At 41.8% G+C, this 13,249-nt stretch overlaps 1 protein-coding gene across 7 annotated transcripts in view; it reads right to left on the bottom strand.

The window, feature by feature from the left end:
• EXOC4 (exocyst complex component 4) overlaps window positions 1-13,249 on the bottom strand; it is an 815,224-nt gene that overhangs the window by 195,337 nt on the left and 606,638 nt on the right. The gene's annotated exons all lie outside the window — the stretch shown is intronic.

Below are 13,249 nucleotides of genomic sequence, written 5' to 3'. Positions count from 1 at the left end.
AAAGGTTTTAAATGGGAAGTGTTAGTTAGCTTGATTGTGGGCATCACTTCACAATGGATGCATAGATCAAATCGGCACATTGTACACCTTATATATAAGTAATTTTTATTTTTATTGTCTCAGTAAAGCTGGAACTTTTTTTAAAACTCAACGCTTTAGAGCACATAGGCTCTCAGATCCAGGGATGAATCAAAATGAGTTTTATTTTGGAAGAAGGCAAGTAGATAAATAAATTAAAAGGTACTTGTTAGAGCTGAGGTTTAGTGTAAGAAGAAAGTGGTGATGCCTCAAATTAACCAATCCCATTGCCCAGCCTACATGACTAGCTATCCCTTATTCAAAACGGGACAGCAGCCTCACCAGTAGAGCCTCTCTAGCTAGCATTATCTCTTGCTACCTCCCCTATGTTCCACAGCTGTAATGAAGAGCACACCTGTGCCCCTATTCCTTAGTTCCCTGCCCCCAAACATCTCATACCAACTAGGCCTTGACACACATAAGGCCCGGTGCATCCTGAGCATCTAGTCAATGTCTGGTACCCAGTAAGCCAAGTACCTGAGCCACGTAGTGTGTAGTAGGGACAGAAGAGCTTGAATGCACTTCCATCTCTGTCAGTGACTCACTCTGTGACCTTGAGAAGTTGCTCGATTTCCCTTAATTTCATATTTAAAGTATTTGCAGTATAGTATTGTTGCAAAGATTAAATGAGATCATATATATGAAAAGCAAGTTACTCAACAGTAATGTGTCTATTATTAGTAATTGTTAGCTATTAATAGTTTCCCATCATAAATGTTACTTGTCAGTCCCAGAGTTATTATATGTCCCCCTTCATAAATATTAGTTGAAAGAAGGTAATTTCTCTGAGAAAATATTGATAAATGACTATAATCTTTATTAAGAAAATATGCACAGCAAAATAGATGTCTCCAAGTTCACAATGATTGGTGATATGATTTGGCTCTCTGTCCCCACTCAAATTTCATGTTGAATTATGATCTTCAGTGTTGGAGGAGGGGTTTGGTGAGAGGTGACTGGATCATGGGGGTGGATTTCCCCCTTGATGTTCTCGTGATAGTGAGTTCTCACAAGATCTGGTTGTTTAAAAGTGGGAAATAATATCAATTTCCAAATATAAATGAGTGGGCCTAGTCAAATCAAGTTTCAGTACCTGTAAACAAAAACTACAGTGGACACACAAAGCTCTGTGCTATTTTATTTTAGCACAGTTATTTATGCAAATTAGCCATCAGAGATTACAGCACAGACATGGTCAGCAATCAACAAAAGAACTGATGATGATGATGAGAATAAGCCGACAAATAACAAATTCCAGAATCAACATCGGAAGATATACTTATTACTGCTGCTAATGTCACCCTAAGCAGATACAAGCAGAAAACAAACAACCCAATGGCCACCCACTGCCTTTTGTGAAATCTGTTTGCTCAAAGCTCTGTTTGGTCAGTAGGTTGTAATAGAACTACTGAATGTCACAACTGTCAGTCACTAGTGCAGAGCTGCAAAGCAGGAAGTTTTTCTAAGCAAGAAAGCCATTCCAAACTAAACAGCATCCTCTAATACAGCCTTGATTTTCTTGGCAATATGTTTAAGTGAAAGAAAATATATAAACAGAAAAGTGCAAAGTGCATAAATTGTAAGTATAGAGCACAATAAACTTTTACAAAGTGAAATCACCCATATAACCACCACCTAAATCAAGATGGAGAACACTGCCAGCACTCCAGAAGCCTCTCTCCCTGGACTCTCCCAGTCACTATTCCTGCCCAAAGGTAACCCCTGCTCTGACTTCTATCCCTGTGATTCCTTTGACCTGTTCTTGAACTTTATATAATGAAATGCCACAGTATATGGTTACTGCATCTCCTTTTTTTTTTTTTTTTTTGGTTTATTATTATGTCTATGAGATTTCTCCACATTGTGGCATTTAGTCATAGTTTATTATTTTTCATTGTTATAATATTCCATTGCATATTTGCCTAATTGCAAGTCATAAATATATTCTATTTTATCTTTCCAAATTTTTACAATTCATTTGGATATCTAGTTGATCCAGCACCCATATGGAAAGACTACCGTTCCCCCATAGCCCTGCAATGGCAGTGTTCATAGTCAGAGCTTGGTCTGGTTTTCATTTTCTGTTATGCTCCAATGATTTCTTTTTAATGAAAAAAATTGTGCGGATCTCCCCATGATGGCATCTGTATGTTCAATATTTTTTGATAAAGAATATATTTAATTACCCAAAGATATTATAACATCAGTAAGGTTTATAATTATTTTATAGTTATCATTATAGCTTTTACCCATGTTAACAAATAGTACACTTACGTACGAACCCTAATAATTCTGATTAATGGATCCATGTGATAACTCAGAGATTCTCACACTGATAATTATGCTTTAGATGTTAATTTTCAAATGGTTTTACTCACATATATTTGCTCTGGTATAATTTCTGACTGTAAACATAAATCTGTCACATAACCAAATGTAAACATAACAAAAAAATTTTAGAAAAATGTTTTCCCTACATAATAACTACCTCAGTTTTAAAAAGAAATATGTATGTATGCACATATATGTATGTAGTATGTATGTATCTATAGCTTAAAGAGCAACTTTGACTTCTTGTAGACATCCTAAAAATCTTAGCAATGGCCATCAGTTTCACAGCTGGAAAGCAATGATTTTTGTTTAACTAAAGGCCATCCTTTCTGTTGTAACTAGTACTTTAGTCAGTCAATCAATCGCTCAAACCCCAAAATAAAATGCCTTAATTAATGAAGCCTCTGGGAATGAGGTTCTTTTTATTCCCCCCTGCCCCCTGAGACGGAGTCTTGTTCTGTCACTGAGGCTGGAGTGCAATGGCGTGATCTCAGCTCACTGCAACCTCCGCCTCCTGGGTTCAAGTGATTCTCCTGCCTCAGCCTCCTGAGTAGCTGGGATTACAGGTGTGCCACCAACTTGGCTAATTTTTTTGTATTTTTAGTAGACACGGGGTTTCACCATGTTGGCCAGGCTAGTCTCGAACTCCTGGCGTGATCCACCCACCTCAGCCTCCCAAAGTGCTGGGATTACAGGTGTGAGCCACCGTGCCTGACCTCGAATAAAGCTCTTTTTAATGAAAAATGTAAAATTAAAAAAAAAAAAAAACTAAAGATATGAACCATATGAGCCAGTGCTGATATAAACCTTTATGGGATTGCTTCTAAAGCTACATACACAACTGCTAAGTACCTTGTCTCATGACTTTTATGTGTAATCACCAGAGAAAAATGGGCTTGATCTCACATGAAACTGTGAAAGCATCCCTTTAACATTCCCAGCTTTACCTTCTGTACCATGCCTTACCTCGGTATGAAAGGCACCTGTCCTCTAAACCAGTGTTTCTCAAAGCAAGTCCAGGAAACACCTTCAGCGGAATCACCCTGGGTGCTTGTTAACACTGGGGATTCCTAGCCAGACAAGGTGGCTTACGCCTGTAATCCCAGCACTCTGGGAGGCCCACGCAGGTGAATCACTTGAGATCAGGAGTTCGAGACCAGCCTGGCCAATATGGTGAAACCCTGTCTCTACTAAAAATACAAAAATTAGCCAGGCCTGGTGGCGGGCTCCTGTAATCCCAGCTACTCAGGAGGCTGAGGCAGGAGAATCACTTGAACCCAGGAGGCAGAGGTTGCAGTGAGCTGAGATCACACCACTGCACTCCAGCCTGGACGACAGAGGAAGTCTCTGTCGCAAAAAAAAAAAAAAAAAAAAAAAGGTGGATTCCTGATCCCCGCTCCAGATGTAGAGAATCAGAATCTGTGGGGTGGTGCCCCGGAGTTTCCGTTTCTGTTTTTATTTTTAAATTGTATTTATTTCTTAAACGTTTATTCTAGGTTCAGGGGCACATGTGCAGGTGTGTCATGTAGGGAAACTGCATGTCACAGGGGTCTGGTGTACAGATTATTTTACCACCCAGATAATTAGCATAGTACCTAATAGGTAGTTTTTCCATTTTTAAACAAGGTCTGCAGGCAATTCTCATGCACCCAAATTTAAGAACCACTGTTTCTGGCCCTATTGTAGCTTCTCCTCATTTCCTGAAAACCCTTGGGGTTCTCTTCTCTGACTTAGTTAAAGCACAGGTCAGCGTTGACTGTTAAAGCACAGGTCAGTGTTGAAGGAATCTTCTCTTCACATGCCTCTCTTCCCTTTTGACTTGAGAACAGTTTAGTTACTTTCAGCTGATTGAGGTTGTTTTGTGAAGGAGGTGGCAGCTGAGTCAGTAGTATTTGGATATATCTGGATGGGTAGAAGGGCATTCTCAACAGAGAAAAGTGAAGGGGTAAGAATGTAAAAGCAAGCATTCTCTCAGAATGTGAGGGGAAAGGTAGCAGTTGGGTTTGGCCTAAGTGCTTGGATTATTTCTAGTCATATATAGAGAAACAAACAAATACATGTTGAGATTATACATATTAATTTAGGATTAAGGTAGGATTAGGTAGACCATGACATCATGCATGTATGTGGAAGTGCTTTTAAAGGTTTAGAGGGTTTTGCAAAGGGTATTATTATTATTATTATTATTATTATTTCATGGGTTTAAATTAAAGCATTTAAACCCCATGTTTGAAAACTGAAAGTAAAGAGGAAAAAGAAGTAACATCTATTAAGCACTTATGTGTGTGTTGGCTGTATATGTGGTATTTAGCTATTTGATTCTCTTCAATTCAACAACATTTCTCTAAAATAAATCAGAACTAGTAGATATGAAAATATTTGCCCAAAGTCACACAGCAGCTGTAAGGGGGGAAAAGATTTCTTTTTCTTTTCCATAGTCCTTTCTTCCCTTTCACACACTGCCATCTCTGGAGTGACCAGTGTTAAAGTTTTTCCTTGTCAGTGGCACTTTGTAGGCATGAGGAATTGCTTGCACTTGTACTTTCTTCCTCGGAACTTTTAGTTTGATGTTCTCTCATGCTCTGTTAGCTTGACAGTGTAATATGTAGAAATGCTGTGGAAAACCAGGCGGAGAAAGGCAGACCGAGCTGTCCGACATTAGCCAGTCTGTGTGACCAGATGTTCCCCTAGCATAGCAATTCTGAGGCACATTTCAGATTCACAGTTAACAGCTTAGAACTGGGCTCCTCTCAAGGACACACAGGCATTGGCCCACAGGCTTCGGATTTTTTCAGAGACAGGAAACATACCTATGGTGCTCTCTTGGCTTTCAGAATTTCATCTAAAAACAAAACTGCATAGGTCGAATAGTAGGAAATTGCCACCATTTGACCTTGTTTGACCTACAAAGGTGGCAATTTCATAATGAATAGAAACAAACATTCCAGATGTTCTATGAGTTGGAGTTTTCTGGTCTGCAGCTGGCTCTGCTTTATAGAAGACAGCACAAATCTTTGTGACAAAATTTCCCGCACTGTAAAGAGCTTCAGCATACCAAACAATAGCAGCCCTATTACACCTACAAGTGCTCAGAGCAATTTTTAACCAGCATCTTATTTTATCTTCACCATTCTGTACACTGAAGACATTAAAAAAAAAAACTTGTTTTTTTTCTAACTCTTAAAAGTCAGAAATAAACGTTTTATGTTAGGCCTTTTGTTCTATCTCTAGAAGGATTTTGTGAATTTGCTCTCTAAAAAAGCCAAAACCAATCAACCAACCAACCAAACTGTCCTAAGTGTTCAAGGATGGCATGAAAGCAGCTCTCTAGTCCTTGTCTTCAATATGATTTCCTCCCAGTGCTAATGACTGTAAGCCACTATTCCGTGAATAAATCCATTTAGGTCTCCTAACACCAGCTGCAAGTAGGAAATTAAAGCAAATGGAAAGCCAGGCGCTGCAGTAGTTCCAGTGTGGGTACCAGGATCCAAGAGACACTCATCCATTAACCAAACAGCAGCACTTTCCAGCCCAGCGGGAACCAGTGGCTCCCTGCTGAGAAACAGAAATTAACTTTGCGAGGAGATAATTCGTCTTCAGATGGTTGTCATATTCAGAAAAGCTCTCTAGGTGAGGTAGTGGGAAGAGAGGGCGTGAAGCTACTGACAACATAGCCACACATGAAACAAAAGGCTTATCAGGGAGCCAGGTGGCACTGAAGATTGATGTTCTGTCTTGCCACCTCTGGGACATGAGCTTGAAATGTAGCAGGAGCTGTGGTGCCATTTGCCTCTAATGGCTGCTTGGAAAAACGAAGATGCACAAGCAGTGGTTGTAGATTTAACTCTACCGAAAAGAAACAATGAGACAAGTAGAATAAGGTTTTTGAAAAACAAATTGGTGCCACTGGGTGGGGTTCTGCAAAGTTTTGAGGGAGGGGAGAAAAGTCAAATACCAAGAGGATGCTACAAAAGATGGCAAAAAAGAGACCTGCCAGGGTGGACGGCTGTCACAGAACAGGCACCTGGAATTTGAAATGCATCTTGGGATTGGATAGCAAACTGCAACAAGATGCCACTTGCTGTTCAGAACAGATGAAGCATAGAAGTACCTCAGACTGTAACACTGATTTGACTAATTTGAAAATAATTTGATACTATAGGGTTTGGATTAACTACCATGGGGTAAAAGCACAGGAAAAGTCTGACGTTTGGAAACTGAACAGAACACCATTCCATTTCAGAATCAACATTTGATGAGCACCTGCACACCACCAGGTCTCCATCCTCAACAAGTTTCCAATAAAATTATGTCTGTTTAGTCCAAGGTTACTAATGATAGCAGCAGGAGGCAAATTCCTAGGCAAGAAGGGGCAGGTCCCTGGTGATACCTGACCTTCAAGCCAAATACAGCGGGAAGCCTGAAAACCAGGCTGCCAGTCTCGGGGAGAATCCATTACCCAGAGTGAGAACTAACTTAATGCCTTCCGGTCAATCCAAAGGTGCTTTTTCCAGGTCCACCCATGGACCAATCAGCACACACTTCCTCCCACCCATGAGCCAATCAGCACACACTTCCTCTATTCTGAGTCCATAAAAAACCCCAGACTCACCCATATGTGAAGACTGCCCGCCTGCAGGTAAGGGCTACTCACTTTGGGTCTCCTCTCTGCTGAGAGCTGTTCTGTGGCTCAATAAAATTCTTCTCTGCCTTGCTTACCCTCCAGTTGTTTGTGGAAACTCATTCTTCCTGGATGCTGGACAAGAATTCAGAACACACCGAATGGTGGGCTCGAAAAGGGCTGTAACACTTTCCTGGCCAGATCGCTGAGCTGCGGGCAATGACATGCTCCTGTTCATGAGACTGTGGGAGTAAACACTGGCGACCCTTCTGGAGGCCCAGACCTCAGGATTCCCCAAGCCAGAGCTGTAACACTATAGCCTTCCTACCCTTCGCTGGTGTTGGGTGGCTACCCCATGTGACGGGAAGCAGCAATGGGGCCAGGGCAGCCTGGGAGCCGTGGGCCAGAGTGAGGCAGTGGGACTGAATGAGGCAAAAACACGCCTCCCTCCTACCCCCCATTCGCCAAGCTGTGGGTGGTGGAAACCAGAGAGCTGCAGAGTGCCCCCACACCCACCCCTTGGGGCTCTGCAGTTGCTGGCATCTCCGAGTTTTCAGGTGTCACCGCATTCCCCTCATCCAGATGCTGGCACCCACAGGAGAAGCTTGTGGTATGCCTAGTCCAGCTGTAGGCTTGCACGGAGCCTGGAGCTGCCTGCCCTGCCGCAGTAGCTGGTGTGTCTGGCTTTGCGCACTGGCTGGACTCCACGCTCACTCGTGCACACACCCCTTGCTGCTCCATGCCTGGCTTGCCCTCAGTGGGCATGGGTCTGGGTTGGGAGCATAAGCCAAGCACAGCCTGGCAGGCCAAGGGGGACAGAACAAGCCCGACGGGCATGAGTGAAACTCAAGCAGAGGCGCCGCCGGCCACAGAGGGTTCCGGTTGGTGAAGTGACACTAAGAGAATCATCCAGGGAGGTTAAGTGGAGGTAATATTTTTTAAAGGGTTCTGTTTCTCCATTGCATTTACGGCTTTAGATAAGAACCTATCAAGCAGTGCCCAAGAGGCATCAAGAAACCTAGAGATGCAGAATGAAGCATCTGGATCTCCTATGAGCTACACTAATTGGCCATTGCCCTACCAATTCCAATTCATAGTTATTTTTATAAGTATAAATGATATCTAAGAGGTACCATAGTATAAAAGGTATGGAAGATGATAAAAATCACACATTTATTCATTCAACACACTTTCTCTATCTACTACATGTTGGATACTCCACTAGGAAGGAGCTGCATACACAGTGAGAAGACAATCTCTCTATACTCAAGGAATTCAGACTTGTGAGTGACAGAGAAGTAAATAAACAATTTCAAAAAAAGTGACACCACAATGTTAGTAAATAGCAGTGTCAGGGATCACGCCCAGGCAGTGTGCTCCAGGTGCTTAGCCATTTGGATGCTCCCTCACAACTCACTAAAGCATCACACATATTATTTTCCCACTTACAATGGCACCAATAACCTAAATCTATGTAGGACTTACCTTCTTTTAAACACGTTACTGACTGAATCCCCATATTGGTGTTGTAAATTGGTATTACTTCCGTTTTATAGCTAAGGCTCGAGGAAGTTAGGCTTCCTGTGAAAGGCCACATAGCTAGTGAGGAGCAGGTCTGGAATCTGATCCCACGTCTAATTCTAAAGTCCATGCTCTTTTAATGACACAGGGCAGTTTCTTACAATTAATATGCATGTAGTGTTTGACAAAGTGCTTTTACGTGTTCTAGATCTTTTAACCTTCCTGGCAATTCTGTGAAGTAACTATCTCAGATGACAGGTAAGAAAATCAAGGCTCAGGATGGTGAGGGATACGACCTGTTTATATGGGTGACAACCTATGTACATGGTTGATAAAGCCAAAGGCTTAAAACCAGGTGCCAAACCAGGCTTAAAATCAGTGCCTTCCCTGTAGACAGACACAGTCTACATCTGTAGATATAACACTTACAGATAATTATTGCAGCCATGTAATAACTGTTCACTAACTTTCTTGAGTGGGAAGGGGTATATAAGGTTAACTGCTTTGACTGGCAGATGGATTGTGGAGAGCTGGCTAAGGCTTACTTTCTTATCAGTAGTTGCTTTTACCCTCCTCCCAAAGAGAAAGGTACACACTATGTTTTTCAAAATCATTGATCATTCTATTATTATGTTAACAGTGCTATTACGTCACTATATAGGCACTTAGGGTGGAGAAAATGAATCTGGAGATTTGAAGGTTATAGGCTAAAATATGAATCCCAGGGTCCTAGAATAAAAGCCACGTACCTCCAAATGTGCTGATATCTTTTGAATTGAGATAGTCAATCCTGCCTGCCTGATAAATGGAAGACATACAGACATGGGCGTGTGTACATCTTTTCATTTCTCGATAGAAGAAATCTGACAGGGTACCTGCTGTAGTGTAGAGGAACAGCTGAAATCCGCTGTGGAACTAAGTTGGTTTTCCGGTTTAGATTATTAGATTATTCCAGGAAGGTTGGTTCCAGAGGACTGAGAGAGTATAAAGCAGCAGAGGTGCTCTACTCATTGTCTGGGGTAAGCCATACATGAAAAACAACTGTCCACTTCTCTGCTGATTAAAAAAAAAAAAAAAAAAAAGCCTTAGGAATAGAGAAGTCATTATAATCCCATAATCAGCTAGAGGGCAGCACTGTGTCATCTACTTGCTGCAAATGGGAAAGACATGAAGACAATAAGAGAATCATAAAAAGTAGGGAAAATATACTGCACAAGTCTCTAGCTGATGATCTAGATCATAAGGTGTCTTCCCTTTAATTAATGCCAACAGCCAAGTTCTTTTTTTTTTTTTTTTTTAAATTGGTTTCTGGGGAGTAAGGAAAAGGGATGGTGAGAAGGATACACCCAAGCAGATGAAATGGCGAAGAGGGGCTATTTGAAGGTAGGGCTAGAGTGGGAGTTAAGAGGGCTCAAAAGTCTAAAGTGCCTTGAGGTCCCACACAGCCTCTCAATTTTGCTGATGGCTGCACTTGTGTTTTAAAAATAAAATATCTGCTGAGTGGATTAAAGGAGTGAATTGAATTCCCGAGGCTCCGATTACTTTTCCCTTTGCCAGTTTTTATCAGCAACGATCAGTAAGACTGTCAGATCTGATGTAAGCTGCTTTCCTCTTGCACTCTTCTTTAGCTTCACAGCATGTGAAGCACAGGATTAAAATTGTGTGTGTGTGTGTGTGTGGGTGGGTGGGTGCGCACGCGCTCTTTTAACAGCTGAGCCCAGTTGAGAAGAATGCTAAAGAAAATTCCCTAGGAATCGGGAGACCAATAAGAGGTGGCAAGCACATGCGAGGGAACACCATCCTCGGTCTCGAAGGTAGGGCCCTGGAGTCCGTCATTCTCATTCCCAGCTCTACCCCAGCCTCACCCTGAGGAACAGGGAGCTGGACAACTAGCGTCTGCAGAGGCACATGTAAAGTGATGCTACTGATGTGTTATTATGAGGCCTCTTCCCGCAGCCAAATGGGCTGGACCTTTTGACACACTCCCTCTCCCTGTGCACACTGATGCCCCGATGAGGCAGCTGCCTGCCAGCTCCTGGCTGAGGCTGTTTCCTCCGGGCACCACATCCACTTGGAGGTTAAACACTCTGCCTCCAGAAGGCAAATGGAAACAGAATCAATGTTTTTGACTCACCCCCCACCCCAGGGACTGTAAACTGCTGAAACCTTGTTCATGAATACTCTGTGCCCACAAATATGCCAGTCAAAGAATGCACTTGGAATGAGGGCACAGTACAAACAGGCTGCTCAGTTCACAGGAACCAGCAAGTTCTTCTCGGTTTTAATCTGTCCAGAAGAGAAGGGAAATGATTCTAGAATAGGATCACTATAGAGACACTCCTCAGAGATGAATACAAACATGAGCATGGGGAAGGACTCAATAAACACTGGCTAACTGTATCAAACTGAAGCAGGATGTCTCCCCACTGGCAATGGTTGGGAATAGTTCCCCAGTTCTCAGGTGTGCCTAAGCTACTTAGATATTAGGGCAAAGAAAGATTTTCTTTCCCCATAAAATAGACAGAGGTGGCGACGGTCAAAAACATGGATGAGATATTGACAATATGAATATTGAAACCAGCTGCAGTGGTGCATCGCTGTAGTCTCAGCTACTCAAGAGGTTGAGGTGGGAGGATTGCTTGAGCCTACAAGTTCAAGACTAGCCTGGGCAACATAATGAGACCCTCTCTCCATCTCTCTAAAAAGTGTGTGTGTGTGTGTGTGTGTGAGAGAGAGAGAGAGAGAGAGAGACAAAGAGGGAGAAAGAGGGAGAGAGAGAGACAGAAAGAAACAAAGAAACAGATGGTAACAGAGCCCAGCCAGCTACACAAAGCAGGTGTTCCATCTAGTGAATAAGCACATAGTTATCCTCCATGTCATGCTAAAGAATGGCATTGTTCCAAAGAAGCCGGAGACGACCTCGATTGCTTAAACCACAGTCAAAATGCACTTAACTGGTACTTCTCTACCTTAGGCTACAGCCATTTACTGGATTCTGAACATTAGAAGCAAAAAGACAGGTAATTGACTAAATCCAGCTTCCAGTAACTTAATCCATGTCAGATTCTGCCAGGCCTTCAAGGAATACTTGAGAGCAGAGATGCCCGATTGTGTATTTATTTATTGTTTTGTTTTTTGTTACTCTGGTCCCTAGATCATTGTGAAAGTACTCAATAAATGTGCTTTGTGTGATTTTAAGGATGGATTTTAAGTGGCAGCAAATGTTGCTATTCCTTTCCCTTAGAAAAAAATGTTTTTTTTTTTTGTTTTTTGTTTTTTGTTTTTTAATCAAACAAGACTCTATAAGCTTTTACTTGTTCCCCAATCTCCATCCCAAAGACAGGAGTCAGGGAAATGCTATGGTTATTTTTTAAAAGCGGGGGAAAGGATTTTAGAAATTATTGATTAAATTTCAATCATCCCTTGGGTTATGAATATTTAGACAAAGAAATGTTAACTAAGAGCCATTATACATTCACCTAGATATTATGTTAATTTTCTTTTCTTTTCCTATAGGATTAGCAGACTAAGCAGTCTATATGTGTTGAATTATCTCATGGGCTATCCTTGCAGAAAAATATGGGGAAATGAAAATTCATGTAGTCAAATATTAGCAGGTGGTTGAAAAGCTATATTGAGAAAAGGTTGCTTAATGGATTCTTTCAACTAAAGGGATGCTTGTAACAGACTACAGTCCTTAGAAATGACCTATACATGTAATCCCAGCTACTCGGGAGGCTGAGGCAGAAGAATGGCTTGAACTCGGGAGGCAGAGGTTGCGGTGAGCAGAGATCGCACCATTGCACTCCAGCCTGGGCGACAGAGCAAGACTCCGTCTCCAAAAAAAAAAAAAAAAAAAAAAAGGCTCTATACAATGACTTTATTGCCAACTTTGAATAAAAAATTTATTTATTAAACTTAATAAAACCCAAAAGCTGAGAATGCTCTAGTATTACTAATGACAAAGTCAGTATTGACCATTATTCTGACAAGGCATAAGAACAAAATTATAAAATTTAAGAGCAACAAATGTTTTTCACTGAGATTCCAAATTACTGGCTTTGTCAAGATTATAAGAAAATCTTAAAAGATCTGGGGATTTTAATTTGCCAATAATAAGTTTGTATGAGAAGTTTGACTAGGTTCTTAGAAAAACAATGGCAACAACCAAAAATCTTGGGTTGGACTAACAGCAGTATAATGTAGCATGATGACTCATGGGAAGATCAAATCAACTGGAATGAACTGTTGAAGTTTCTGACACTCTCCTGCTTAAAATCTTCCAATGGCCACCTACTATGCTTACAACCTATACTTACCTGAGCCATGGTAACACAGCTTTGATGCCTTAAATATGCTGGCTGCTGCCTTCCTCTCCAATGTTGCTGAAGTGACTCTTCCCTTCTCTTGCTCTACTTTGCACATGACCTCTCTTTCTTTGACAAGACTCATGTTCACCATAGAGCCTGCCATGTACCACTCCCTCTGGCTGGAATGCGCTGTCCACAGACCTTCATTCGCTTCCTGGTTCCTTTGTATTATTCAGGAACAGTTCAAATGGCACGTTCTGAGATGCCTTCCCTCACCACTAATCAAAACACGCCACCCTGGCCGGGCCAGTGGCTCACACTTGTAGTCCCAGCACTCTGGGAGGCCAAGACAGGAAGACGGGTTGAGCCCAGGAGTTTAAGACCAGCT

The sequence above is a fragment of the Macaca mulatta genome, chromosome 3 (genome assembly GCF_049350105.2).
Source record: "Macaca mulatta isolate MMU2019108-1 chromosome 3, T2T-MMU8v2.0, whole genome shotgun sequence".
NCBI classification, from domain to species: domain Eukaryota; kingdom Metazoa; phylum Chordata; class Mammalia; order Primates; family Cercopithecidae; genus Macaca; species Macaca mulatta.
The sequence above is the reverse complement of the archived record's forward strand: the minus strand, read 5'-3'. Positions and strand labels throughout refer to the sequence as shown.